The sequence below is a fragment of the Drosophila bipectinata genome, chromosome 4 (assembly GCF_030179905.1).
Source record: "Drosophila bipectinata strain 14024-0381.07 chromosome 4, DbipHiC1v2, whole genome shotgun sequence".
Taxonomy (NCBI): Eukaryota; Metazoa; Arthropoda; class Insecta; order Diptera; family Drosophilidae; genus Drosophila; species Drosophila bipectinata.
This window is the reverse complement of record NC_091740.1, coordinates 8972684-8998966: the sequence shown is the minus strand read 5'-3', so window position 1 is coordinate 8998966 and position 26283 is coordinate 8972684.

The window sequence follows — 26283 nt, the reverse complement described above, 5'->3', positions numbered from 1 at the left end:
CCACTACACCAGGGAAACACTACTGTGTTTCCTGACTGCTGACTGTCGCCTCCTCTTCAACTGAAAACACTGTGCTTCTCGCCTCTCCCGGCCACGGGCCCCGGCTGTTGCTATGCGGACTTCTAGGGCTCGCTACACTTTGCATCGCCCCCTCCACTCATGTCCTCCACTCATTGTTCGCCAGATCTCCGTGCTCTTCTATCTCGCGCGGCTGTAGAATTCGACGACTGTTCGGCGACTGTTCCACGACTCAAACTAGCCCCTTTCCAAGCAGACGTTCTCCTCATATCAGAAACGCATTTTACCAACAGATCATACTTGACTATTAGAGGATACGACCTCATTGCCGCTAACCACCCGAACGGTAGAGGTCGCGGGGGCGCGGCCATCCTTATTCGCAGCTGCATCAAGTATGAGGCACTTCCAGCCATGTGCGAAGACTGGGTACAATGTGCCCAAATTAAAATCTCCACTACCAACGGTGACATAACAATCGCCGCAGCATATTGCCCCCCCAGGCACAACATCCACGAACAGGAATTCGGCTTGCTACTGGATTGCCTCGGCCCCAAGTTCATAATCGGAGGGGACTTTAATGCTAAACACCCCTGGTGGGGCTCCAGGATTACGAACCCAAAGGGCTCGGCCCTATACAGGCAGATTCAGTCCCGAATCTTGAGCTGTCACGCAACCGGTGCACCCACATACTGGCCTACGGATCCCCACAAAATCCCTGATGTGCTAGACTTCGCCATCTCCGGAGGACTGGATTCTGCCGGAATTCAAGCGAGAGAAGTAGAAGACCTCTTCTCGGACCACAGCGCCTTTGCCGTGTCACTTTTCACCCCAGCCTTGCTCAGGTCAGCCCGCAAAAAGCTGATCTACAAGACAACAGACGTTGACAAGTACCAATCTTACCTGAACAACGTTACCGACCCCAGCCCGACACTTGACTCCCCGGTTGACATCGACATCGTTGTAGAAGAGTTAACAGCCCATATTCAGGCGGCAGCTTCTGAAGCAGCACCAAGGCCCTCCAACCGCCCAAGAGCCACTGACAGGGACATCCATTTTTGGAGCCCAGAAGTCGAAGAACTCAAACTTGAAAAGCGACGACTCCGAAGAGTGTGGATGCTCTCGCGGAATCCTTTGGACAAAACCGCCTTCAATAGAGCGACCAAATGTCTGACAGAAACTCTGGCAAGACTAAGGAAGCAGGCCTTTGACGGGTTCGTCGAACAACTTGAGCCAGGCGACCCTCAACATAACTTATGGCGAGTCACCAAATCTATCAGACAGCCGCTGAAAAGGATCCCACCTGTACAAAGAACCGACGGCAGCTGGTGCAGATCGGAGATGGACAGGGCCAACGCTTTCGCCGAACACCTCGAAGGTGTCTTTACGCCTTTCGATCGCTGCTCACCGGAGGATGCTGCTGAAACTGCCCGTCTGCTAGCCGAGCCTTCCAGGGACGCCGATCCAATACCACCAGTGACTTACGCTCTCAGCTTGCTTTCTAATATTCGGTGCTTATACTAATTCATTAAAATTATACCAATGTATTTATTTCCGAACACTGCTTGAAATGCAAGCCTCGTCTGATGATTCAAATAATGGGAGTTTTTTTTTGGACAGCATTCGTGCTCTCTGCCCATTCTCCAAATGTGGTGTTGATTTTTGTGGTCCTACATTGTAATTTTGTTGTTTAATTTAGCAGAAGTATAATTTAGAAGTATTTCCGACATTTCAACTGATCCCATTTTATTCGATTTTCAAATTTTCGTGGGCACCAAGGATGTCTTCAGATCGTCGCGACGAACTTCGCCGGAGCTTTGTCGGAGAATCGAGGACGAGGTCGACGCCGTTACGAAAAACGGAACAAAAAGCGACTGTGTATATGCGTTCATACCGTCGCGGGTTCCGCACATGGGCGGATTATGTGAGGCAGGTGTGAAGACTGCCAATCACCGACTTCTACAAGCGGATGACATCGCGAAGCTGACCGCGGAGGAGCTGCAGACCGTCCTCGTTAGAGTCGAGTCCATCTTGAGCTCACGTCCCCTGGGCGCTTTGATTGAGGAACTAAGCGACGGCGAGGCGCTTACTCCCGGGCACCTGTTGACAGGCAGGCCGCTCATCGCCCCACTAGCACGGTGGACCCCGGATCAGCAGGGTCTAACGTGCTTGCGGCGATGGCGGCTTGTCTCGTCAATCAAGAAAATGTATTGGCAGCGATGGTCCCGGGAGTACGTCTTGGATTTACAGGCCCGGTCAAAGTAGCAGCACCAACAGGAGGACATCAGGACAGGCGAGCTGGTCCTGATCGCGGAGGACCACTAGTCGCTCCAACAGAGGCTCACTGGAAGGGTCAGAGCAACGCATGCCGGCGCGGACGGAAGAGTCAGGGTCGTTGCCGTCATTACTAACTCAGGAGCGGAGTTTCGGAGAGCAGTCGACAAGCTGGCGGAGGCCTTCAACGGGGCCGGTCTCAACGGGTACGCCGTATTGCTTAGTTTTTTTAATTTATTTGAATTGGATTTATATTTTATTTGTGAGGTATCTCTAGTGTAGTTTTTGCTTATTTAGGAACAGATAGCTTGGGGAGAAGTGATAGCTCTTGTGCAAATTTTATTATAATATACCTCATTACGTACAATAATGTCACACACTCTGCTACGGAATTCCGTATCCGTATGAATTGTTTACCGCAAAAAAACACAACTTCAACCAGGACGTTAAGCTTAATAATGAACGCGGCTGCTTTAAACAACTAAATCAATTCAGAGTAAAGTTGTACGCACAAGTAAAAAGGACACCTTACAACAGAAGACATAGAGAACGCACAATGTTTCTAGACCACCCAATTGAGACATAGTTTTTAAAAGGGAGACAAGAAGAAGCAAATTTTTAAGGTTCTTAAAACACCCTGCATACAGCATAGAACAGAAAGATTCACAAGTCAAAGTTAAAAGGCAAACTACAAGACTATAGCACCTTTGTTTTTTGGTTTTTTTTTTTTGCTGAAAATATACACTTTTTCAAAATGTGTTTTCAAGAAAATAGTACTTTACAACTTCGTAAGCAAACGGGTGCATTATATTTATGTGCACTGTGATTTTTATATTTATTTTGTTGTAAACCGGTTTTAGCAACTTACTATAATATTCAAGTTAGCGAAACTTTTTACTCAATACCTCAAATACCGTATCGCTTTGCGTGTGCTTCGTCAAAGAGACAGGGTCGGAGATGTCTCTTTCATTGCGTTGCACACTTTTGACTTTCAATTATAATACCCTCTGGAAGGGTTTTAATCTCGTTATAATCCGAAAAACACGACAAAAAGTACGAAAATTTCAGTTAAAGCGTATTAAGAGTTTGAATGTAGTTGAAGGAATATATTTTGTCTGAAGACTCTAATGTCACCCTTAACCCAAATTTAGTGAATTAAAATCCTTTTACTTCATCTCTTCCAAATTGATAAGCTTTTGAAAAATTTTTGGACCAAAATGATTGTATTTAAACAATACCTTCACCATTCACCACGAAACATACCATTCAAATTAATGGCTTCAATGAGATTTTAAATATATTTCCTAATTAGTGTAACGAACTGTTTTTCTTCTCCCCGCTCGCAACAATTTTCCGCGGCTAGCTCACAGAGTTTGTTGGTCTGTTCCACCGAATTTATAGCTCGACGTGATTGCCCGAGCATGAAACTTTATCCCATAAGCGGTACAGAGTACGGATCAGGAGGTGGCCGGTGGACTCCACTACACCGGGGAAACACCGCTCATACGCGCTAGCGAGTTTGGATTGGGAGATACTTGACTGGTGACCGGGGTATTCCCCATCGGTTTCTTAATTGGGCGCGAGTTCAAGAGCCGGACCATCCTTGTTCGTCGCGATTCCGGAGTCGGACGAGTTCACTGCCAGCATTTACTTTGGCCAGTGCTCGTCCCATGTCCTTTGGTCCTTTCCAGCCTACTGGGCGATCATCGTCTTCGCCGTCCTTTCCGTGGGATTTCCCTGCGGTGAAGTGGTGACGCACGACGAGTTTCTCGTGGAACTTCTTGAAGCTCCAGCTGTTGAACTGCACGCCGTTGTCAGTCACCATTACCTATGGCACTCCATACCGAGTGACAATTCATATTGCATGTCCGCCGCTTGCATCTGTCTCGCACCTCCTGACATATTTTCGCATGCCCCTCTGCAACCCTGGCCAGAAGTTTCTGGCGGCTACTTTGACGATTGTCTTTCTCACGCCCGCACGCACAATTTCCAAGATGCCGATTTTTTGCTTCCGGGTCTATGCGAAACGTGGCGATAGACCACGCCGTCTTCTTCAACGTAATCCCGATACTTGTCCTTCAGCGCGCTGATCCACACACATTTTTTGATTCCTTTTGCCGTGACGCGACTCAGTTTTCTCAATACTGGCTGGCGGAAAAGTGAATCTGCGACCACGTTAAGCTTACATTTTCGGTAGTTGATGACGTAATAATACTGCTGCAGCTCGAACCTCGCCATTCTCCAAAGTGGGCAGGATGTTGTTTAGCCATTTCAGCGCAATGTGATAACGTCGAACTGGTATCCCTTTAGGTAGGGATCGCCCCTCCTATGGTACTAATACCATAGTACTAGTACCTTCTAATCGCCCATACTATGGTAAGGCACTCCTGAGTAGTTTTTCTCATCTCCAATCAACGTCCGACTGGCGTAGGCGATCACTCGCTCCCCCTCCTCTGTGTCTTAGGTCAAGACCACCCCCACGCCGCAGTCGCTGGCGTCCGTTTGCAGCACAAATCTTCTTACAAAGTCTGGGCAAGCCAGCACTGGATCCCCGTTTGTCGGAGGTTGCAGCTCCGTAATTCCTGGGTCCATACCGATCCCCTGGCTCATTATTCGGTTCCCTAAGTATAGAAGCACCTTCCTGAAGAAATTTAACTTTCCCCCTTAAGGTTTTCCATGTGTTCCTCCTTGGTGCGTCCGATCACAATGATATCGTCCTGATATACAAATGCGTGTGGAGCGATATCCGGGCCTAAGACCTGCTCAAGGGCCCTTTGAAACGTTTCTGAGGCTGAGTGCAACCCAAAGGGCATTACCCTCCACTGGTACAGGCCTTGGTCTCCTCTAGATTTCTCCCTGGTCTCCTCTAGAGGAATCTGCCAATACCCGCCCTTCAAGTGGAAAATACCCGTCCTTCATCACCTTCCACTGGTACAGGCCTTTCCCTGGTCTCCTCCAGAGGAATCTGCCAATACCCGTCCTTCAAGTGGAAAATACACGTCCTTCATCACCTTCCACTGGTACAGGCCTTTCCCTGGTCTCCTCTAGAGGAATCTGCCAATACCCGTCCTTCAAGTGGGGCTGCTGAAGAATCTTGCCTCCCTAGTTGCTGCAAAATCCGTAGCATCGGGTACGCGCTCTTGATTGATTTTGCGTTAATCTGTCGGAAGCCTGCGCACATCTTCCATTGACCCGTTTTCTTCTTCACCTACACTTCATCAATGGGTGAACTGAACGCGCTATTCGAGGGCTCGATGCATCCTTTCTCGAACAGCTCCTCCAACTTCGCGTTTATCTCCCCCTGTATTTTTGCAATACCACTGCTTTCTGGGGATATCGTCCTTCATATTGATTCTGGGCTGCGTAATGTTCCAGCAGCCCCTTTGGCCTGCCAACGCTTCCAGGTCTCTCTCAATGAACATCTTATCGCGTTCCTCTTGGCATTTCTCTGGACATCCGGCCACTGCTATGGACAGTTTATCCTCCAGACAGCCACCCCATCTCTTCCTTTTTGGTATCGTAATGAGGAAATCCTATTCTAGCACCAGACTGTCCTCCATGCCTGGCATCACCAGCAGTTTCAGGGTCTTTGTCTTTTCACCGAATGCGGTTCTTGCCTGGGATGCGGCGCGTGTCTCCGTATGGCTTCCATTGGCCAACTTCACCTGTCTCCGATGTGTTGACCGGTGATTTCCGGGCTGTCTGCTAGTTCCTCAGAGATATAGCTCGCCATTGCTCCTGTATCTATCATGGCCTTTACTTCCGTGCCTCCAACCTCCATAGTTGCTGTCAACTGCTGCTCGTCACCTGACAGTCCTCCTTTTAATTTTGTGAGACAGCACCGTGCGATCCCTACTCTTCTCTTTGTTGCTGAGACCGCTGCGCATTTTCCGATCGCTGGCAGCACCGAGGACCCTGCCTCGGACCTGCTGTCCACTGCTTATTCGGTTGTTGCTGAGCCGATCTGTGCTGGCCCTCAGGTTGCCATCTGGATATCCATCCTTTTCCTGGAGTAGTCTTCTGCTCTGGAAGGCCTTAGTGCAGTTCCTCTCTCTGCCATCTTGGTGTCCATTGCGTGTTTTGGACGGCCGGTTGGTGGAACTCGTCTCCTGTCCTTTCTGGATCCATTGATCCCTTTGGTAACCTGATGACTCGCCATTCTTCTGTGCCTCCATCGTGGTTCTGTGGCGACTTGCCTGTTAAAGTTCCTCTCCCAGTCCCATTACGTCCCCTACGAATGCGCACACGTACGGCTTTTTGAACATTTTCATTCTTCGCATGCAGTTTTTCCCGAGCCTCTCGATCACCTCTTTCGTGGTTTTTCCTAGTGGTATTATTAAACATTGAATGTCAATTATGTATTCATTGAACAGCTCTCCTCGTCACTGCCTCCGCTGACAAACCTGATCCGCGATTTTCTCGAAATATCCTTTCGGCAGGAAAAAGTTTTCGAAGCCTGCCTTGAATTTTTTCAACGTTGTCCACTCCCACGTTGAACAAACTTTGAGCCCTAACCTACAGTAACTCTGGCATGGCCCTGGGGATATTGTTTATGTCCAGTCTATTCGTTTTTGCGGACCACGTCACGACGCACCTGGCTAACCACTTTTGCGTAGGCCACCTGAACCGGGACATACTTCCTTGACTGTGGCTCTATGCTCCTTCTTACTCTAGGCTCTGGTATTGTTCGACGTGATTGTCCGAGCCCAGAAATAATACAAATAGCATGAAGCTCTAAAAGCTCTTTATTCAGACGCCTTTCCAAATACAATATGAATTACTCCTTGTTCCCCAAAATGGGCTCCGCTCCGGATCCTTGCTTCTCCTCGTCGGCGCTTCCGGTTGGCCGTCTCAGTTGTTATGATCGCGGCTGTGGCTCCGTCGCCGCTGCTGTTCCTCTGGCTACGTTACCGTTGGTTCCCTAAATGTTGCTCGGAACACACCCTTGGGTCGTCTAAGACTGGTCAAAGACTGGGTGCCGCTCTTCCGTTCCCCTACACCAGGGATACACCGCACATACGCGCTAGCGAGTCTGGATCGGGAGGTGGCCGGTGCAGGCGTGACACTCCACTACACCAGGGAAACACTACTGTGTTTCCTGACTGCTGACTGTCGCCTCCTCTTCAACTGAAAACAATGTGCCCCCTCGCCTCTCCCGGCCACGGGCCCCGGCTGTTGCTATGCGGACTTCTAGGGCTCGCTACACTTTGCATCGCCCCCTCCACTCATGTCCTCCACTCATTGTTCGCCAGATCTCCGTGCTCTTCTATCTCGCGCGGCTGTAGAATTCGACGACTGTTCGGCGACTGTTCCACGACTCAAATTAGCCCCTTTCCAAGCAGACGTTCTCCTCATATCAGAAACGCATTTTACCAACAGATCATACTTGACTATTAGAGGATACGACCTCATTGCCGCTAACCACCCGAACGGTAGAGGTCGCGGGGGCGCGGCCATCCTTATTCGCAGCTGCATCAAGTATGAGGCACTTCCAGCCATGTGCGAAGACTGGGTACAATGTGCCCAAATTAAAATCTCCACTACCAACGGTGACATAACAATCGCCGCAGCATATTGCCCCCCCAGGCACAACATCCACGAACAGGAATTCGGCTTGCTACTGGATTGCCTCGGCCCCAAGTTCATAATCGGAGGGGACTTTAATGCTAAACACCCCTGGTGGGGCTCCAGGATTACGAACCCAAAGGGCTCGGCCCTATACAGGCAGATTCAGTCCCGAATCTTGAGCTGTCACGCAACCGGTGCACCCACATACTGGCCTACGGATCCCCACAAAATCCCTGATGTGCTAGACTTCGCCATCTCCGGAGGACTGGATTCTGCCGGAATTCAAGCGAGAGAAGTAGAAGACCTCTTCTCGGACCACAGCGCCTTTGCCGTGTCACTTTTCACCCCAGCCTTGCTCAGGTCAGCCCGCAAAAAGCTGATCTACAAGACAACAGACGTTGACAAGTACCAATCTTACCTGAACAACGTTACCGACCCCAGCCCGACACTTGACTCCCCGGTTGACATCGACACCGTTGTAGAAGAGTTAACAGCCCATATTCAGGCGGCAGCTTCTGAAGCAGCACCAAGGCCCTCCAACCGCCCAAGAGCCACTGACAGGGACATCCATTTTTGGAGCCCAGAAGTCGAAGAACTCAAACTTGAAAAGCGACGACTCCGAAGAGTGTGGATGCTCTCGCGGAATCCTTTGGACAAAACCGCCTTCAATAGAGCGACCAAATGTCTGACAGAAACTCTGGCAAGACTAAGGAAGCAGGCCTTTGACGGGTTCGTCGAACAACTTGAGCCAGGCGACCCTCAACATAACTTATGGCGAGTCACCAAATCTATCAGACAGCCGCTGAAAAGGATCCCACCTGTACAAAGAACCGACGGCAGCTGGTGCAGATCGGAGATGGACAGGGCCAACGCTTTCGCCGAACACCTCGAAGGTGTCTTTACGCCTTTCGATCGCTGCTCACCGGAGGATGCTGCTGAAACTGCCCGTCTGCTAGCCGAGCCTTCCAGGGACGCCGATCCAATACCACCAGTGACTGAGGAGGAAACAGCTGAGCTCATAACCATCATGAGCAACAACAAGGCCCCGGGCGATGATGGTATCAATGCAATTGCATTAAAAATGTTACCACCTCCAAGCATTCAGCTAATTACGAGGATCTATAATAGATGCTTGGAGATAGGGTACTTCCCGTCCACATGGAAACGTGCCCAGGTAACTATGATACCTAAGCCCGGGAAACCCGAAGCAAACCTTTCGTCCTACCGACCAATAAGTTTGTTACCAATGCTCTCCAAAATACTTGAACGAGTGTTTTTAAGCAGAGCACTGCCAGTATTTGACGAGGCTGGACTGATCCCTGACCACCAGTTTGGCTTCAGGCGGCGACACGGTACGCCAGAGCAGTGCCATCGGGTAGTGCAGTGCATCCTGGACGCGTTTAAAACCAAGAAGTACTGCATGGCCGTCATGCTGGACGTGGAGCAGGCGTTTGACCGAGTCTGGCATCCCGGTCTTCTATATAAATTAAAGACTGGCCTACCCCGACCATACTTCCAGTTCCTAAAGTCGTTCTTGGAAGACCGTAAATTTGCTGTTAGATGTGGCGAGGCCATCTCCGGTATTAGAGAAGCTCTCGCTGGTGTACCCCAAGGCAGCGTTCTTGGCCCGTTGATGTACAATGCTTACACGGCCGACCTCCCTGTTCTTCAGAGGCCTGACCTGCTCGCAGCAACCTATGCAGACGACACCGCCTTCCTTACCACCGCCGATAGCGCATTGGGGGCAGCCGATACGATGCAATTGCAGCTTGACTTGCTCAGCGACTGGCAAAAGCGATGGAACATTGCCGTCAATAATGAGAAGTCCACTGCCTCCACATTTTCTCTCTGCAAAGGCAACTGCCCTCCAGTTAACCTTAACGGTTCTCCAATCCCACAGGTAGACAATCCCAGGTACCTGGGATTCACCCTAGACAGGAGGCTCACCTGGAAGCCCCATCTGATTAAGAAGAGGAAACAGGCTAATCAAAGACTTCGATCCTTCTACTGGCTTATGGGTAGGAGATCGAAGCTGAGAACTTCCACTAAACTCCTCATTTACAAGGCAATAATACGCCCTATCTGGACGTACGGCATACAGCTCTGGGGCACTGCGAGCAAGACGAATGTCCGAACTATGCAAGCTTTCGAAAATAGAGCCCTTCGAATCGCCACTGGGGCCCACGTCTATCATGACAATCGCACCATCCACGAGGTTCTCAATTTCCCTTGGGTCAAGGACGAAATACAAAGAAGCAGCGCACGTTACATGCAGAGGCTTCATAATCACCCGAACCGGTTGGCCAGCTCCCTGCTGGACAACAGCGAGCAACCCAGAAGACTTAAAAGGACACACCCGCTGGACCTCCCCTTACTACTCTAATTTTCTACCATATTAATATTTGAAATTATCTATACGTGAAGTTTACGTGATAACATTTAATGGTTGTCCCTAATGGACAGTTTTAAATAAACATTACCCTGCTATTACAAAAAAAAAAAAAAAAAAAAAATTAGCCCCTTTTCCTATTTTTGGCATTGCTAACTACAGATAAATTTGTCCGCAGGACAGGGGGATTCCAGGGGAATAAGAAATTTCTCTGCCCAAATTCTGCCACACACACACACACTACAAACGTTCGTAACGTCACGCTTTTTGCTATATGTAACTTAAATGTTGTACTATTCATCTTCTAGATGAAGATCTATGGTCTGATGAATTGAATAAATTTCACCAAGATTTCCGTCAAAAAGTCTTACTGATATTTCTCCAGGTAGGGCCTCATCTCATCTACCTTAGCTAGTTGGTTGAGGGCTGCCATGCCACTCTCCTGGCTTGTTATTCAATGGCCCAAGAAGAGCCGCTGCTGCCTGAATAAACTACAGTTGTCCGCATATATTCTTAGGTTGGCCGCCTTCAGCATTCCAAATACCTCTTTTAGATTTTCCATGTGCTTTTAGGAACACTGTAAAACTTGGTTGTCGACTCTCCAAATGCTGTCCTCCAAGTCAACGCTAACAGCTTCCTAAAAAGACTCGTTCTGGAGCCTGAAGAGTTCGTTAATAGAACCTTTACGTTCCACGCCGTCTCTGCTTTCCCTCTGTGGATAATGGCAAGGCAGCGCTGAACCCTCCAACGCTCCTTCTGCTACGTGGCCAGGACTTTTGTCTTCGCTTTTCCCCATTGTTATTTTTTAATTATTAATATAAGTTTAAAAGTTAAAAAAAAATTAAGGATGTAGTCTCATGTTCCGGGCTACTTTTTAGAGGTTATTTCAAAAAAATGTTTTTGTTTGAAAAAATAATGCGATCGTTTCAATTTTCAAATATGTTTTTATAGGCATCATAAACTATTTGAAAATATTTTGTTTAATTTATTCTTGTGTAGTTTAATACACTTTATAGCATGCCAAAGTATGCATATAAAAAAAAAGTAGGTCCCTGGCGCTAGTGATTTCAACTGCTAGAGTCATCCAAAACAAAAAATTAGAATAGATTATTGTTTTGTAAGCTTTTGGCTCTGTCCCGTACTAGAATGAAATGTTTTCATCAATAAATCAACAAAATGGCGAACTCACAAAAAAAAATTTTAACAAAAATTAAAAAAATTTATCTTAAATTAATGATAAAAAAAAAACTAATCATTAAAAATAAATGATTCTAGTACGGGACAGAGGTGTTATTTAGAATAACATATGTTAGAATAACATATCCAAATTTCAGCTAGATCGGTACCATAGAATTTTGTGAATCACCTGCGCCGCACACAAAAATGTCGTTCCGAGAAAAACGCGTTTAAAGTTTAGACGCTACCGGGAAACTCATACTTTTCGGTGTAGGTGCGCTCAGTTTGGCTTCAGGCGGCGACACGGTACGCCAGAGCAGTGCCATCGGGTAGTGCAGTGCATCCTGGACGCGTTTAAAACCAAGAAGTACTGCATGGCCGTCATGCTGGACGTGGAGCAGGCGTTTGACCGAGTCTGGCATCCCGGTCTTCTATATAAATTAAAGACTGGCCTACCCCGACCATACTTCCAGTTCCTAAAGTCGTTCTTGGAAGACCGTAAATTTGCTGTTAGATGTGGCGAGGCCATCTCCGGTATTAGAGAAGCTCACGCTGGTGTACCCCAAGGCAGCGTTCTTGGCCCGTTGATGTACAATGCTTACACGGCCGACCTCCCTGTTCTTCAGAGGCCTGACCTGCTCGCAGCAACCTATGCAGACGACACCGCCTTCCTTACCACCGCCGATAGCGCATTGGGGGCAGCCGATACGATGCAATTGCAGCTTGACTTGCTCAGCGACTGGCAAAAGCGATGGAACATTGCCGTCAATAATGAGAAGTCCACTGCCTCCACATTTTCTCTCTGCAAAGGCAACTGCCCTCCAGTTAACCTTAACGGTTCTCCAATCCCACAGGTAGACAATCCCAGGTACCTGGGATTCACCCTAGACAGGAGGCTCACCTGGAAGCCCCATCTGATTAAGAAGAGGAAACAGGCTAATCAAAGACTTCGATCCTTCTACTGGCTTATGGGAGATCGAAGCTGAGAACTTCCACTAAACTCCTCATTTACAAGGCAATAATACGCCCTATCTGGACGTACGGCATACAGCTCTGGGGCACTGCGAGCAAGACGAATGTCCGAACTATGCAAGCTTTCGAAAATAGAGCCCTTCGAATCGCCACTGGGGCCCACGTCTATCATGACAATCGCACCATCCACGAGGTTCTCAATTTCCCTTGGGTCAAGGACGAAATACAAAGAAGCAGCGCACGTTACATGCAGAGGCTTCATAATCACCCGAACCGGTTGGCCAGCTCCCTGCTGGACAACAGCGAGCAACCCAGAAGACTTAAAAGGACACACCCGGACACAGGGGAGGTCCACCCTTACTACTCTAATTTTCTACCATATTAATATTTGAAATTATCTATACGTGAAGTTTACGTGATAACATTTAATGGTTGTCCCTAATGGACAGTTTTAAATAAACATTACCCTGCTATTACAAAAAAAAAAAAAAAAAAAAAAATTAGCCCCTTTTCCTATTTTTGGCATTGCTAACTACAGATAAATTTGTCCGCAGGACAGGGGGATTCCAGGGGAATAAGAAATTTCTCTGCCCAAATTCTGCCACACACACACACACTACAAACGTTCGTAACGTCACGCTTTTTGCTATATGTAACTTAAATGTTGTACTATTCATCTTCTAGATGAAGATCTATGGTCTGATGAATTGAATAAATTTCACCAAGATTTCCGTCAAAAAGTCTTACTGATATTTCTCCAGGTAGGGCCTCATCTCATCTACCTTAGCTAGTTGGTTGAGGGCTGCCATGCCACTCTCCTGGCTTGTTATTCAATGGCCCAAGAAGAGCCGCTGCTGCCTGAATAAACTACAGTTGTCCGCATATATTCTTAGGTTGGCCGCCTTCAGCATTCCAAATACCTCTTTTAGATTTTCCATGTGCTTTTAGGAACACTGTAAAACTTGGTTGTCGACTCTCCAAATGCTGTCCTCCAAGTCAACGCTAACAGCTTCCTAAAAAGACTCGTTCTGGAGCCTGAAGAGTTCGTTAATAGAACCTTTACGTTCCACGCCGTCTCTGCTTTCCCTCTGTGGATAATGGCAAGGCAGCGCTGAACCCTCCAACGCTCCTTCTGCTACGTGGCCAGGACTTTTGTCTTCGCTTTTCCCCATTGTTATTTTTTAATTATTAATATAAGTTTAAAAGTTAAAAAAAAATTAAGGATGTAGTCTCATGTTCCGGGCTACTTTTTAGAGGTTATTTCAAAAAAATGTTTTTGTTTGAAAAAATAATGCGATCGTTTCAATTTTCAAATATGTTTTTATAGGCATCATAAACTATTTGAAAATATTTTGTTTAATTTATTCTTGTGTAGTTTAATACACTTTATAGCATGCCAAAGTATGCATATAAAAAAAAAGTAGGTCCCTGGCGCTAGTGATTTCGACTGCTAGAGTCATCCAAAACAAAAAATTAGAATAGATTATTGTTTTGTAAGCTTTTGGCTCTGTCCCGTACTAGAATGAAATGTTTTCATCAATAAATCAACAAAATGGCGAACTCACAAAAAAAAATTTTAACAAAAATTAAAAAAATTTATCTTAAATTAATGATAAAAAAAAAACTAATCATTAAAAATAAATGATTCTAGTACGGGACAGAGGTGTTATTTAGAATAACATATGTTAGAATAACATATCCAAATTTCAGCTAGATCGGTACCATAGAATTTTGTGAATCACCTGCGCCGCACACAAAAATGTCGTTCCGAGAAAAACGCGTTTAAAGTTTAGACGCTACCGGGAAACTCATACTTTTCGGTGTAGGTGCGCTCTCGATTATGGGCTGTATCTCTGTCATTATTTAATATTTTTATTTGAAACTTCAAATATATACATACATATATATACATATGACATATATCATATGTACCAAATTAGAAGAACCTAGCCTTAAAACTTTAATTTTTTTTCGAAAAATCGGCTCGTTGGCCCAATGCGCTTTGGTATTTTATTTTGAATATTCTCTTACAAGACTGACACTGAAGACTGATTGATGTTGGGCTGTCCTAATAATTGTCGCTGGATGTTATGACGAGGGCGGGAACGGCTACATACCAAAGTTAACCCTCTGGCGAGGTGATTTAGTTGGGTTGACAGATTTTTGTAGTAAATTTCCATGTGCAGCGCTATTACATCTCGGAAGGGGAGTATATTACGATCTTTCTGAACATTTCCACTCCGAACGCACCACGGTGCCCCGGTGATATTTCTCAGGATCTTTGCTTCGTCTCTCTGCACGATTTCTACGTTGCTCGTCTTGGCGCTCCCCCACAACTGGGACCCATAAGACCTGATTTGTTTCAAAACTGAGTTGTGAACCTTGTAGTGGAGACTAAGGGGGGAGCGAGAGTTTATAAGCCAGACGGTTTGCCTTAGGTTAGTTGGTTCAGCTTCAATATGCGTGCGCCAGGTCAGCCATCTATCGAGATGTACGCCAAGATATGTTCTTACATCTGAGACATTTGACTTAAGAAGACATCACCTTCCCATACTCAAGAACAGAAGGTAGGAATTTGACATTACTCTCTACTCTGACTCCTTAGCAGGCAGAATTGTTAGATGGGGTGTCCTAGAGAAGCACTTTTTCTCGGACCATCGATATATAGAATTAGTGGTCAATTTCGAGAACTTCACTTGGCTAGCAGTACGCAATCCTACGAAATCAAACTGGGAGCCATACAAAAAAAAACTAGACAGATCTCAACAGGGGTTACTTGGTGGAACCTCCAACAAAGGACGTTAACAGCAGGAATGACCTGGATTCCATGGTGGACACGCATACGGCGGCTTGCGCCAGGGCATTCCAAAAGGCCTGCCTCAAAAGTAGATCGGGAAGTTGCAAGTCAAAGAAAACCCCACGGTGGTAGCAAATACTAGCGCTCTTTAGGACCAAGGCCCGTAAAGCCTATAACTTTGTTAGTAAAGAAATCACAGAAGTAGCATGGGAGGCGTATAAAGCGGATCTTAAGCAGTAAAACAAAAGCTGAGTAGGGCAAGAAGGAATACCTAAGCCAAGTGTTCCTGGAATGCCTGGATTTCCCACGGAGTTCTCAGAAGGAAATAACCCAGGAAAGGAAAAGCCAGGGGAGCCCCTCCGTCCCAAGCCATCTCGAATATCTGTTGAGTAATAGGTAATCAGCTGGACGATAAACAGCTCCAAGCCCTTCAAATCCTCGAGCCCAGATGGCATTTCCCGGCACAATTAATCAAAGCCGAAACCAATCTGAGGTCATTCCCAAAGCAGGAAAACCATCACACTGCTCCCCTAAGGTCCTTCTTCCTCAAGACAATGGAGAGACTAATCAGCCATTAGTTACCAATAACCCAGATGAAATTTCAGGATCGCAGCACGGGCATAAAAAGGGCCCATCCACGGAGACGGCACTCCATCACTACGATCACTACGTTCATCGAATGGGCACTCAGTGATATACGCACTGATTGCTCTAGCAATAGAAAGTGCATTTAACAACATCCTGCCATGTTTGATAATCAATGCGCTGACGAGACTAGGGTAAGACGATCAGTCCGTGCGCCTAATAAAGCAGATCTTGGTAAAGAGGACTGTTGGGGTGATACTGGAAGGAGAGTCTTTTCAAAGATTTCAGAAGAGGCACTCCGCAAGGAAGTGTACTCTCTCCTCTACTGTGGAACGTGGCGGCTAAAAACCTACTACTTATTGCTATAAGTATTTGCTATAAGTTATTGCTTTTGCGGATGATGTCGCAATTGCCTTCTCTGGGAAATTTCCCCAGATCCTTGCATACCGCATGACGGACAAACTGAGGTTTCTCTCAGCATGGGCAGTAAGGAACGGGCTAGGAGTAAATCTTTCAAAGACCGAACTTTTCCTCTTCACTAGGAAGTACAAGCTACCGAGCTTCAGGTTTCCAAAACTATCAGGGAAAACATTTACCCTCAGTGGTAAGGCCAAGTACCTAGGAATTACGCTAGATAGGGAACGGAACTGGAAGCTTTACACTATGGATAGAACAAACAAGGCAACTACCTCAGGGGAATGTCTCCAAAAATAGTAGGATTGTTAATCTCTAACAAACTCAAAATGTAGAGAGATGCTTAGGAAAACGCAAGGTCTGCATTACAGGCAGCCTCCGTACTATAACATTCCTACTCGACCTATTACCTGTAAAGATAGTGGGGGTCAAAATAGCCACGCTATCGGATATTAGCCAACTCGAAGCTGGCCTCTGAAAAAGGACTAACTAAAGACACACCAAGTTGGACCTACACCATTTCAAGCCTACGGGGGCTACAGACTACTGTATACCCGTCGATCATCCCACCTTTAAATATAAGGTATCCATTCCATCGAGGGAGGAATGTGCCACACAAATCCCGGGACCAGCCGGTTTCCTTCATATTTACACAGACGGTTCAAAGTTGGATGGCCAGGTGGGAGGCGGTTTCCACTGCGAGCGACTGTGTCTAAATGAGTTCTTCAGAACTTAGATCTCCAGCTTTTACTGGCAATAAAGAAACCATTTGTATCTTCTCAGATAGTCAAATGTCTAATGGCTGTCGCAGATCTCTTAACGAGATGGCGGAGCAGCATAACATCCACCTTATAAGGGTGCCAACTAGAAAGAACTAGTACGCACTCCCTTAGAAACGTATAGGCTCCACAATGCAGGGCTCACTTCAAGAAGGTAGCACTGAGGAAATGAAGAAATGTCCAGAATTGCAGGAATTTAGGCATGATATGGCATATTCTCTGTAGGAAAAGATCAATGGTGCTTATCGCCCTCAATAGGTAAAACTGCAATCTAGCGGTCAAGGCCTTCACGGGACCCTGGTTAATAGGAACTCACGCAGCCAGACTAGCGGTGCCACACTATTATTACTATAGGATCTAAGAGGAGGTGGTCGATAGGATAGGAGGTGGACCAAGGATGTCAAGACGGCGGACTCGGGCAAAACACCGGCAGCCCTAAGGCAGTTTTACGTTCCCAGTGTCATAATGAACGTTGTCAGAAGCTACTTCAGCAGCAGAGTGCTTCTTTTCGACACGGACATGGGCACGGAGACCTATGGTGTTACGGCGTTCATTCCCCAAGGATCGGTCCTAGGACAACTACTGTGGAACGTCATGTACGAAGGCTACAGCCGGATGCGACGTCATCGGCTTTGCAGACGACGGTGGTTATGGCCAAGCTTAGGAAGGAAGCGGAGAGTGCGTTTCGGCCACAAGGAGGAGGACTGGTGGAGGACTCTGTCGTCGAGTTGCACGGCTTGCACATGAGCATCACCGGCTGGAAACGACCGCGGGCCGCTCAGTCCATCCAGGAAACCTTGTGGAAGTCAAGCTGGAGAATCAGAGGCTCTAGGACTCAGTAGCATCCTTTGCTGCAGCGATCATGCAGAGGCTCAGGAGAATCGAGCAAAAGAGACTGTTAAGTGGAGAGTTGTGGCCTGCGGCGGGCGAAGCAATGCCTAGCAGCCGTCCCACCCATACTCAAGTTCTAAGCTATACATCACCAACCCACTCCCCCTTCTCCCACTCAAAATATCTATCTGTTATTTATGTTAAGATAATTGTTACAGAGTAAATAACAGCAACGTATACAAAAAATTCTTGGAGCTTGGGGGCAGTCGACTCAAACTCCTGGGTGCAGCAACACTCATGGACCTATCAGACCTCACGGATATCGCTCCATAACGAGCTCGTGGTGACAATGCATGCCGCAAATGAGCACGAGACGTCACTTCGTTCTGCTCGAATTGGTACCCACTCCACCCTAGCCAACGGAATCTCAACAAAGCTGGCGAACCGAGGGTAACGTCGGAGCTTTCAAACCTTCTCTTCAGCTCCTTTCAAAGCACTATGGTCTATGAGGCCGATTTTTTGGCATAAATTCGAATTTTTTAAGTTATATTTTTTTATTTTTTATTTTAAATTCTTAAAATTAATACATCATGCAAAAAGCTTTAAAGCTTTAAAAGCTTTAAATTAATAATTTTCAGTCCTTTATAAAAAAATATCTTAAACAAGAAAGGAAAGCTAGCTTCGGGCGGAGCCGAAGCTTATATACCCTTGCAGTTAAAACCAATATATATCGCAAACATCGGATATAGGTTCCCGATCCTTATGGGAATATATATATATATAATCCAATTTATTACAATACAAAATCTAAAAAAAGTCCCAAGCTTCTATCTTCAAAAATACCAAAGTTGGTATTTCTACCAAAATCCATTTCCGATCATTCAGTTATATGGCAGCTATAAGATATAGTCGACCGATCGTTATGAAATTTGGTAATTCGGATTAACTGACCAAAAATATAATCTGTACCAAGTACCAAAACACGAAAGTTGGGTCATTTCCGATCGTTCAGTTATATGGTTGCTATAGTATATATATATATATATATATATATATATATATATATAGGATATAGTCGGCCGATCCTTACAAAACGTCGTATTATTTTGCCAAAAAAAACTCTCATGTCAATTTTGAACTCTCTAACTCTAAAAACACCGATGTTATATGGCAGTTTTAAGACGATAGCTTTAAAACTGAGAGACTAGTTTGCGTAGAAACAGACAGACGGACAGACAGACGGACATGCTCATATTAACTCAGGAGGTGATCCTGATCAAGAATATATATACTTTATAGGGTCGGAGATGTCTCCTTCACTGCGTTCCACACGTTTGACCAAAATTATAATACCCTCTGCAAGGATATAAAATTGTTATTAAATGGTAGAACGTTTTAAGAAAGGCACGATGCATTTTTATCGTCTGAAATATAATTTGAAATATCACATTAAATATCTGTAAGACACCACAACGACCTGGACGCTCAACCTTGTTTTATACAAATGCAGGGCCAAGATTCAAAAGAAAATTGGCTTCTGAGCTTGCTAATGAAAAAGAAAACAACACAAATCTTCTTGTTCATGCTACAGCATGGTCAGTTAAGAGAGAAAAAAATTCGAATGTGGCGTTGGTCCTAAAAGAAACGTTTACGACACCTAATAGCACAACTGAATTGAGAAAACAATTTGAAATGCTAAAACCGACTTCACTTACACTAAATAAAGCTTTAGCCTACATCTTGGAAAATTCATTAACTAAACTGCCGTATGTCAACACTATGGCTTTGAATATAAGCCATAACAGTAACATTTATCCGAGTTACAACCAAGTTATAGAAGCTAAAATTCAAATTCGGCTAATGGGAATTGATGTTGCAGAAACTACTGCTCAAGTTTCTCTACAAAACCTCTTAAATCACACTGCACAGCGATAGACTAAAATGCTATACGATGTTTTTAAAAAATTTCCGGAGAGTTTTAAACTAAAATTATTTTGCAGTTATGGTTTTAATGGGTCAACTGGCCAGAGTGCATACAAACAGAAATTTGAAATAAACACTCCAGACTTTCAGAATTCAAATCAATCATTGTTTGTAACTTCTGTTATACCCATAAAAATGATTGACTCATTTCAGCGAAACATTTGGGTTAACCGGAAAAAATCAGTTAGACTTTCAAATAGATAATTTGAAAACGTTTCTTTAAAAAATATATGACACTGTGGACATAGCAATAACGTTTGAAATGCATATGACGCTTATTGACCGAAATGTATGAAACGTACTAACTGGTACTAAATTAACTCAATGTTTTCCCATCTGTGGTGTCACCCCAACTAAAGTGTTGGACACCAAAGATTTTAGTTCAAAAATCTTTACCCCTAAGCTAGAAGCTTTACAATTCGGAGTGAGTCCACTACATGCGTGGATTGGGTTTTTAGAATTGGTCCTGAACATATCATATAGAACAGAAATACAAAAATGGCATCTAAATGGCAATGACAAAATTAAAATGGGTGCACGCAAAAAAAATATATTCAGGAAAAGATTTGAAATGAAATAGGTCGAATAAGCATGCCAAAAAAGAACGGCAGCGGCAACAGCAATTATGGCAATACAGCAAGAAGAGCTTTTGCAAAAACCTGCTTTGACGAACAAATTTTAAATAATTTTCACATTATATTAATAGCAATTTCCTGTAACCATTATATAAGCTCTGAAAAATATCGGACTTTTTGTGAAAAAACGTTTAACTTATATATGAGTACATACCCGTGGTAGCCAATGTCACCGACTATATGAGTACATATCCGTGGTACCCAATGTCACCGACTATTCACAAAGTATTAGTCTATAGTAAATAACTCAACTTTGGTTCCACTTGGTTGCTTGGGCGAAAATACATTAAAAGCACGTAGTAAAATTTACAAAACGACAAGCTTTCACACGCAAGAAAAAATAGTCGAATCAATGTCTATGACTGACTTTTTCCACAGGGCGATTGATTCATTAGATCCCTTACTTTCAAGTGTTTGTTTAAAAGAAAGGGAAAGAAACAAAAAAGGAAAGCTAACTTCGGGCGGAGCCGAAGTTAATAAACCCTTACCCTTAGATATAGTTGGCCGATCCTTATGAGAATATGATAATATAACCCAATTTTTATAATATAAAATCTAAAAAAGTCCCAAACTTCTATCTTCAAAAATACCAAAGTTGGTATTTCTACCAAAAACCATTTCCAATCGTTCTGTTATATGGCAGCTATAAGATATAGTCAGCCGATCGTTATGAAATTTGGTAGGTCATATTAAATGACCAAAGATTGAATCTGTTCTATCTTCAAAAACAAAAAAGCAGGGTCATTTCCGATCGTTCAGTTATAGGACATAGTCGGCCGATTCTTATGAAACTTGGCATGTCGTTTTGCCAAAAATAGCTCTCATGTCAAATTTGAACTCTGTAACTCTACAAACACCAAAGTTATACCATAGCTATAAAAAAAAAAAATTGCCACGCAATGGCAGCCCCCCTCCAATATCGGAAACAAATTTCGCACCAACAACTAGTAGTGCTACAATTTCTGCAATCACAGCGACAACCACTGCAATTCAAAGTACCGCGACGTCAACAACTACAGCGAGTACAAAAACATCAACTTCCAAAGTGCCAAAGCGGCCACGGCCACACAGACTGGAATGGATCCCTACATCCAAATTAAGCGCAAGCTAAGCCGAAGTTGCGCAAGCTTAGCCCGCAGAGTAATCCGGCAGGCAATAATACAAAAATTAACCGTGTCCTGAAGATCGACAAAGAACCAGACAGATCCACTACTACCAGATTTGCCCTACTGGCGGAGGTTGAGGAAAACCAACCAGCCCAAGACACCGCAAAAATACCCAAGCCCCCTCCAATCTTTATTAGGGAGAAAAGCTCGAGTGCCCTGGTCAACAAAATTGCGTCGGAGAATCTCTGTTGAAGAGACAGTTAAACGCAACGGTCCATTGCACTGAATTGCCAAAAGTATGGACACACCAGGTCATACTGCACACTTCGGGCTGTCTATGTAGTCTGCGGGGACGCCCATAACCTCGCTCACTGCACTACAAACATGGACAGCAACATGAAGAAATGTGGAAACTTTGGAGGCGTATGTTTGCCGGCTTGGAGGCAAACTATAGAGGAAGCGTTGAAGAGTCGCAACCAAAATCCACAGAATGCGTACATTGCGTCAAAAACTACTCCAGACGTCTTCTTCGCCAAAGCTGCGGGGTCCTCATTCGGTCCACTATACACTATTAACGGCTTCTCTTATGCCGATGCTCTACGATCTGGAATGGAAATTCCAATTCAGCCTAATTCATAAAGCGCTCAGCTGGCCCAAGAATAACCACATAGCAAAACGGAAACTATTATGCTTTCCCTCCAGCAAAGTATGATGGAGCTTATATCATCCATCAAAACGACCATGCAAACACTTATTTAAAAGCAGAACATGGTGATACAGCTATGCATATTCTACGAATATAATTGTGAAACGTCAATGGTGTCTCACGGCATAATCTAGAATTGTCACAATTCTTGACTGAAAACTATTTGCCGAAAAAACTACTGCCGTTTACTGCCCTCCTCGTTTCTCAATCTCGGAAAGATAATTTATGGACTTCTACAATTCACTTGGGGATCGTTTTATAGACGCTGAAGACTACAACGCCAAACATCCGCACTGGGACTCACCTGATCTGGAAGTCCCACAAACTGGCCAACCGACTCACTGATTTCTGCAAAATAGCAGTTTACCAGCTTCAAAACAACGCCTTAAGGAAGCAACTCGATCACTCGACCAGGCTCTTCATCAACAGGAAGAAAATGCACAGCTGAGGTACATCCAGAATCTCTCGCCAACAAGCACAAAGTACCCCCTGTGGAGGGCCCACCCAAATCTTAACGCCCCAATTGAAACGATCACCCCGATATGAAACTCTTCCGGATGCTGGGCTCGCAGTGACGAAGACCGAGCTTAAACTTTCGCTACACATCTCCAGAATGTCTTTCAGCTAAACCCAGCCTCAAATTCAATCCTCCTGCCAGTAATTCAGCCAGAGGCTACCGGTGGTCACTTATTGATGCCAAAAATGCTGATTGAACTTCCAAAATGCGCTGTAGAGGTCGTTTGCAAACTTTTTAATGGGACATTTATCTTGGAAGTTTCCCAAAAAAAATGGAAGAAATCCGAATGATACCAAAAAATTATACAATGATACCGAACCCTGGAAAATAACACACAATTAAGTCATCATACAGACCAATAAGCCTTCTATCTTGTTTGTACAAATTGTTTTAAAAATTCTTGTTAACTCGCATAATAACACATTTGGGAGCTTGAAATATTATCCGGGCACACCAACTTGGCTTCCGAAGAAACCACGGAACCATCGAGCAAGTGAACAGATTCGAACAGCGAAAATACTGCAGCGCTATTTTCCTCGACGTATCTCAAGCTTTCGACCGAGTTTGGCTCATTGGACATGTACAAAATTAAAACGTATTTGCCAACATACACCAACATGCTACTGGAATCATACCTCTACAATAAGGTATTCTCAGTGAGATGCAACGCAGCTACTTCGGGCGACTACATCATCGAAGCTGAAGTTCCACAAGGAAGCGCACTCCATATGTTTTGTATACTGCGAAAATTCCTACGAACGCAAAACTATCAACGTTTACGTTCGCCGACGATACCGCTTCCTTAGTCGCTCCAGAAGCCCAACGCCAAAAACATCCCAACTGGCTAATCTTCTTATAGTAGTGGAAAGGTGGCTGTCTGACTGGGGCATTAAAATAAATGAACAAAAGTGTAAACATATAACGTTTACTCTTAATAGACAAGCATGCCCTTCGCTTTTACTAAACGGTATGCAGATCCCTCAAGCTAACGAAGTAACGTACCTTGGCGTCCCCCTTGATAGACGACTTACCTGGCGTAAGCACATCGAATGCAAAAAGATGCACCTAAAACTGAAAGCCAGCAGCCTCCACTGGATCATAAACTCACGATCGCCACTGTTCCTGGAGTACAAGTTACTACTGTGCAATTCAGTCCTAAAGCCAATCTAGACGTATGGCTCCCAGCTGTGGGGGAACGCGAACAGCAGCAACATAGACATCATACAGAGCGCACAATCAAAAATCTTGAGAACTATCACAGGGGCACCTTGGTATGTTCGCAACGAAAACATCCACCAGGATCTGGGCATCCACGCAGTGAAAGACGAAATCCAGAAGCAAAAAGAGTCATACAAAGAAAAAATGTTTTTGCGCCCAAATTTTCTCGCTCGGGGATTGACTTGGGTTTCTAGCGTATCCCGCATAAGATGCAACGACCTTCCAACCCAGCAATCGATTTTTAGGGAAGTCTAACTCTTTATCAGTCAATATAGCCCTCTCTTGCCTCCCATACAAACAGTTTCTTAGTATTAATACAAATGTGACTTTTTTTTTTGTATATTTTTTTTTTTAGACCGTTGCTTTTATTTCTTAAATCTTCTCTTTGCGAGACTAACAAGAGGTGTATCAAATCTTATATTTAACTGGCTGATAGTTAACAAAGTTAAACAAAAAAAAAAAAAAGTCATATTTGTACTAATACTAAGAAACTGTTTGTATGGGAGGCAAGAAAGGGCTATTATATTAATCTTCCTTAAAATACAAAATGTGCAAAGTTTGAAGTCTGTAACTTAATTTGTCTCTCTTCTTACTGTCTCTTAACTTTTAGTCTTAACTCATAACTTAGTTATGCCAAAAAAATCGTCTCTTGGACCATAGTGAAATGGTGCAAACTCGGAATGGTCTAAGTTCTAATCGATTTTCTCAACAATCGTCGTCGGCATCCGCCTATTAGTAAGGTGCAAAAGCTGCAAATTTGCGATCTTGCCTTCGGGATTCCGCTTTTTAAGAAGTACGCTCCCTGGAAATTTTCGATGAGAATTATGATGTTGCGCTGCATTGTTGCGTCCTGGAGCCCTTGTTCCATGACGACCTTAATTGGATTCTAGATCTCAGGTGCACGTGATTTTTTCCCGACCGGCTGCCTGTTATTGCCTATTCCGGCTTTGCGACAGACGGAGTCTTTGTTGAAGCTCACCTGCGGGCCCACTGCTCCGAATACTCATCCTTTTTTAACGCTGTCATCGCCGCCAACGTAACGGACCATTAGCCTAGTTTCAATTTGGAAGTCTCTGATCCATTGGATGTCAGCTGATGCAAGAATCACTGGCCAGTACATTGTGCCACACCCCTGCGTTTTAAATGAGGACAGTTCAACAACCAAGCTTAGGGTTGAATGTTTCTAAGCTGGATACCGTCACCAATGGACCGAAGCCGGTCTCATTTTTATTAGTTTGTGCAATGCATCAGTAGGCAGAGGATAAGCAATTAATGTTTTCAAAAGGGGCAAAATTCAGCATTGCAACTTTTACTTCCCTAAAGCAAGGTGCCTAAAAAAGATCGGCAGACTTTAATATGGTTCGATGGCGGCTGCAATTTTACAAGGACTCTGGGCTTCGCGTGGAATCATGTGTCTGATCACTTGCTTTTTTCATTTGAAGGGATTCCATCAACCTCAAAGTTCACTAGACGCATCATCTTTTTTTTTTTTTTTAACAAGCTAAATTTTTATTATTGTCACCGGAATCATTCAGGACCATGTAAACAAAACCGGGCGCTTAGAAGAGAGGGTGTGTATGGTAAATATAGAACATGGCCTAAATTTTTTCTTTAGATGCTCGACTGTATGGCCTATTAGGCCTTGTCGTTCCTGTCATTATAAAGGCGAAGATCTTTCCCCAGAAGCTAAAACATGAGAAGAATACCCCTACTTGGATTCTTATTGTTGTACCTTTGTCAGGGCGCAGCTAGCGGAATAGATGGACTTTAATATCGTAGTCCGAGGTAAAGATCCTTGGATTCTGTGACGCCAGCATAGAAGCATATGGTGCATAGGTTTATGTCATGTCTAAGGGCACAGGATTTGCCGAAGCTAGAGTTATCATCCTCGTCCTCATTCGGTCCACTAAACATCACCAACGTCTTCTCCTATGCCGATGCTCTACTATCTGGAAGGGAAATTCCAATTCGGGCTAACTCTCAAAGCGCTCAACAGGCCCAGAACAGCCAAACAGAAAAAAAAAGGCGGAAACTATGTTGCTGACCCTCCAACAAAGTATGATGCAGCTTATGTCATTTATGAAAACGATCATGCAAACACTTGTTCAAAACGAGAACATGGTGATACAGCTACTCGTAGCCCAACAGTCCAACAGCCCTAAATAATCTATGCAGGCTCTTCAAATATCAATGTGGAACGCCAATGGTGTCTCACGGCATAAACTAGAATTGTCACAATTCTTGACCGAAAACCATATTGAGTTTATGCTACTGGTGGAAACGTATCTTATAGGCAAATACAACTTTCAAATCAGAGG